The 5412-nt window shown below is 47.9% G+C and overlaps 1 pseudogene across 1 annotated transcript; it reads left to right on the top strand.

The window, feature by feature from the left end:
• The first annotated feature begins 720 nt into the window (after nucleotides 1-720).
• LOC311587385 (large ribosomal subunit protein uL24-like) lies at nucleotides 721-1422 on the top strand (annotated as a pseudogene). Its single transcript has one exon. The product of its transcript is annotated as a large ribosomal subunit protein uL24-like (transcript).
• Nucleotides 1423-5412: the final 3990 nt, after the last annotated feature.

Below are 5412 nucleotides of genomic sequence, written 5' to 3' on the forward strand. Positions count from 1 at the left end.
GCCCATCCACTCCTTTGTGTCTGGAGGTCCAGTGCTCTGTTTTGGGAACATCCAATGTTCTCAGCTTCTCACAGTAAACACTGAGTGAGCTGAGCGTGGGTGGAGCTGGAGGCCGTGCGAGTAAAGAGCGGGAGTGCAAGCAAAGGGCGAGCTTTATTTACCCTCTTCCTTGAGGCTCCTATGACTTCCGCATTTCTCGATAAGTGGGAAGAGGGATTACAACAAGACAGGACAGAGGATTCTTCTCCTCCTGTGTCTCTCTCATCTTTATTCACTTCCTGCCCAGGACTTCCCCAAAACTTCGGTGCCTCTGTCATTGAACACCCGATCCACAGAAGTTCACTCACTGGTCAGACTCAAATCCTAGTGCGCTCCCTGGCACCTGAGTGTGAAGTCCCAAGCCACTAAGCTCCACACCCCTCACGCTGCCCAGAAGGATGGATGGAAAGGGATAGAAACCATGTCCTGACCAGAACTTGTGAAGAGTAAAGAGAGATAGCATTTTGTTTTACTAAGCACCGATTCTGCGAAGGAGGCTATTAGGATCGGCAACTGATTCCCACTGGCTTATTGGGAGGCAGTGTGGGAAATAGGGAAAAGTCAAACACCGTGATGTCCAACACCCAGCCTTGCTCTCTGCGCACCATCAACCGTCACAAGATTCCCTTTTCTCACAGGATCCTTGTCAGCACACAGCTCCTCAGAACACACATCCCTTTGCAAGTAGAAACCTGAGTGTTGAAAAGCAAAATCCTTCAGGTTTTTTACTTGTTTGTGTTTTGTTGTTGTTGTTCTTTTTTTCCCCATTTCAACTGCCCTGTTGTTTGAGACTTACTTGTTTTTACTGAGTTGATATGTGTCAGGACCATTTGTACACATCTAGTCATAAAATATGCTTGGTTTGGCAGCCATCGCTAGATCTCAGCCGCCGAAATGAAGTTCGGCCCCTTCGTGACTTCTGACCAGAGCAAGAACCGCAAAGGCCATTTCAATGCCCCCTCTTCTCACATTCGGAGGAAGATCATGTCTTCCCCCTTTCCAAGGAGCTGAGACAGAAGTACAACATCCGGTCCATGCCTATTCGAAAGGACGATAAAGTTCAGGTTGTCCGAGGGCACCACAAAGGCCAGCAGGTTGGCAAAGTGGGCCAGGTGTACGGGGGAAATACACCATCTATACGGGCAGTGCAGTGAGAAAAGGCTAACGGCAAAACTGTCCACATGGGCATCTACCCCAGCAAGGTGGTCATCACCAGGCTAAAGCTGGACAAAGACCGGAAGAAGATCCTGGAAGGGAAAGCCAAGTCCCGCCAAGTAGGAAAGGAGAAAGGCAAATACAAGGAGGAGACGATCGAGAAGATGCAGGAGTAGAGGCCTCTCACGCACAGCTCTCAGTAAATAAAGTAAAACAAAACAAAACAAAACAAAACAAAACCAAAGCCCAACGTTTGGCTCCCGTGCACCTCTCCTCCTCTACCCCCCCCCCCATTTAGTTACTCGTGACTCCCCTATTCGTGTTTGTGCAGTTCCATCTCCGTTTTATCTGTTCTGTGATGTTTGGACTAGCCTGTCTTTTGGTTAGAGCTCCAGCTTGGATCTAGACAGTTGCTACTGGGAGGTAACGAAACCTTTTAGAGGCAACTGAGTGGGCAGACTTCTTGTGAGACGCCAGCCTTTTCCCCTTTCTCTTTTGCTCCCTGCCCAGGAACCTGAGTGGTTTTGTTGCCACACACTCCTGACATGATGCACACAGCCCTGCCACAGGCACAACGCAATGGAACCAGCCATAGGCTGAAGTCACAGAAAATGTGACTCCAAATAAGGCCGACCTTTTCGTAAGACGATTGTCTCGGGTCGCTCTCAGGGGCAGAAGATTGGCTAGGACAGGGTTTTACAAGCTAATATTGACACTGAATGGGTGGGGGAGACAGGCTTCTCAGCGGGAGCCCACCCTTTGAATAGGATGGGGAAGGAGAGCCGACAGGGTATCAACCAGCCCGTACCCTACAAGTTTGACCCATGAAGGTCACCCACTATCATGACAGCCCCATCCCAGGCAAACGATGGAGGTGACGCCGAGTCTCAGTACTCGGTCTCAGGTACTGTGCCTCCTTCCAGGAGAGTGTCTGTGTAGAGCCCTGTAGGGTATGGGAGAGTGCTAAAACAGACTTCCCCAATGTTGTGTTGTCATACGGAAGTCACACGTCCTGCTCTCAGCAACCTCAGTTGGTCATTCAACATCAAGTGGTCAACTCTGGAATCATAGACATAAAACTGACATTACACAGACTGATCAGGTTGTATTTTTATATTTAGGAGCACACACACACACACACACACCACACACATACCACATACCACACACACCCCACAAACACCACACACAAAACACACACACAACACACACACATACAACACACAAACACCACACACACACACACCACACACCACACACACACCCCACAAACACCACACACACACACAACATACACACATACAACACACAAACACCACACACACACACATACACCACAGACACATACACACACCACACACACACACACATACACCACAGACACATACACATACCACACACACACACCACACAAACACCACTCACACAAACACCACACACACACACACACACCACACACCACACAAACACCATACACACACACCACACACACCACACACACCACACACACCACACACACCACACACACCACACACACCACACACACACACACACACACACACACACACACACACACACACACTTAAAGAAATAGAGGCCAGGAGTTTGAGGTGGAGTTGGGGGAGGTATATGGAAAAGATCAGAGGGAGGGAAAGGAAAGGGGGAAATTGTGTAACTCTATTTTAATTTCAAATAATTGTTTTAAATAAACTTTTTGTAATAATCCCAGTTTTTGCAAAAGTCACTTATACCAAATCTCCCAACTGGACCTTGGGCCTGTGAGAACCATGCACTTGCCCTCAGGCCACAGTGGTTGCTGTCTTCTCTCTACACCAGGCCTGCTTAGCTTACCTTGTAGAAGACTCTTGCGGCCTTCCTCCCCCTCCAGCAAGCCAGGTGCACTGTCTTCTAATTTGTGCTGCTTCGTCTCAGGATTTCTCCAGGCCCTTCAGCTCTTGTGTGATGTCTTTCGTGGTTTCTGGTGTTTCTGGTGTTCCTCTTTTCTTTCTGTCACTGATGCAGAGTGTCTCCTGTTTCCCTGACTTTCCCAATGTTGGCGTTACAAGGAGGTTGCTTCTAATCTGCCATCTTGGCATGCCTCTTTCTGACTTGTTTTTGTTTCTTCTTCTTCTTCTTCTTCTTCTTCTTCTTCTTCTTCTTCTTCTTCTTCTTCTTCTTCTCCTCTTCCTCCTCCTCCTCCTCCTCCTCCTCCTTCTTCTTCTTCTTCTTCTTCTTCTTCTCCTTCTTTTTGTTTGTTTTTTGAGACAGGATTTCTCCCTAGCTGCCCTGGACTCTCTTTGTAGACCAGGTTGGCTTGGAACTCACAGAGATCCACCTGCTTCTGCCTCCTGAGTGCTAGGATTAAAGGAATGTGTCACCGCGCCTGGCTGATTTGCTTTGTTTTAAGACAGGGTCTCTCCATGTAGCCATAGCTGTCCTGGGACTTACTATGTAGACCAGGCAGGTGCCTCAAACTCACAGAGACCCAGCTACCTCTGCCTCCAGAGCTCTCTGCTGGAATCTCTGGGTTTTTTTGTGTTTGTTTGTTTGTTTTGTTTTTCAAGACAGGGTTTCTCTGTGTAGCCTTGGCTGTGCTGGACTCACTTTGTGGATGATGCTGGCCTCAAACTCAAGCTGATCCACCTGCCTCTGCCTCCTCCCCTGAGTGCTGCTGGGGTTAAAGGTGTGTGCCACCACGCCTGGCTGTCTCTGGCTTTTTATGAGATCATTTGTAGCGATAAATTTCCCTCTTGGAACTGCTTTCACCGTATTCTGTGGGTCCTGGATGTCATATTTTCATTGTTAGTGTGTTCTACGCATATTTAAATTCCCTTCCTGGTCTCCACGGGCACACGTTTTCTGTAGTTCCTCTTGACGGTGATTTCGAGTTCCATCCCATTTTGATCAGACAGAATACAAGAAGTTATTTCAAATCTTTTATGTCTGATAAGATTTGCCTTATGCCCTAAAATGTGGTCTGTTTCCTACTGAGAAGACTGTGTATTCCGCAGCTGTCGCCTTGAGTAGTCAGCAGATGTCTTTAGGATCTATGGTGTCATTTAACTGTAATGTTTCTTTGTTGCTGTTGTTTTCTCCAGATGACTGTCATGGTTAACTGGGTGTTGACACCACCCACTGTTATGGCGTTGAGGCTGTTCTGTGACGTGGAGTCTGGTGGTATTTGTTTTATGAAAGTGGGTTAGCATGTTCGGAGCACATGTGTTGAGAAGTGTTGTATCCTCATCTCTATGAAGTGTCCTCTGCTCTCCTGGCTAATTTTGAAGTCTACCTTGTCAGATGTGAGTGTAGCTATTCCTGCCCAGTTTTGAGTTTTATTTTCTTAAAGTGGTTTGTTTTTTTGGTTTTTTTTTTTTTTTTTTTTTTGGTTTTTTGGTTTTTTTCCCCCCCATTGTTTCACTCTAAGTCTTTGCCAATGAGATGTATTTCTTGCAAACAACTACTGATGGGTCATGGTATTTTTGTGTGTATGTGGGGGGTGGGGCCACTGGGGAGGTGTACATTTGTTGTGCACATGTGTAGGGCAATGATTCGTTCCTCAGGAATCTACTGCTTTGATTTTTGAGTCAGGGTTTCTCACTAAGACCTGTGGCTCACTGATCAGGCTAGCCTGGCTCACCAGCAAGCCGGAGGGCCCCTCCTGTCTCCACTCCCCCGGGGCTGAGATCATCACCTGCCCAGTTTATCCCACGGGTGCTGAGCAGCGGACATGTCCTTGCACTTGATGTACAATCACCTACAAGATGGGCCTCCGAGCGTGGCTGGCGGGGGGGGGGGGGCTGTCTTAATTATACTCAGTGAAGCGTGAAGAACCGCCCGCTGCAGGCAGTACCATCCCCCAGGCCTTATGTAGGTGGGAAAGGGGTTGAGCAGCCGCAGGCTCTCTGCTGACTACAGCTACAACGTGGCCAGCTGCTTTAAGTTCCTGCTGCCCTGACGTCCCCACATTATGGACTATACTTTGACTTGGAAGATAAAATAAACCCTTTCCTTCCTTCCTTAACTTGTTTGTTTGGTTGGTTTTGTTTTTGTTTTTGTTTTTTGAGACGGTTTCTCTGTGTAATAGCCCTGACTGTCCTGGGCTTGGTTTGTAGACCAGGCTGGCCTTGAACTCACAGAGATCCGCCTGCTTCTGCCTCCTGTGAGTGCTGGGATCACAGGTATGCGCAACTTCGTCCAGCGTCTCAGGATATTTTATCA

This window comes from Acomys minous (assembly GCF_964271855.1).
Source record: "Acomys minous genome assembly, chromosome: 16".
Taxonomy (NCBI): domain Eukaryota; kingdom Metazoa; phylum Chordata; class Mammalia; order Rodentia; family Muridae; genus Acomys; species Acomys minous.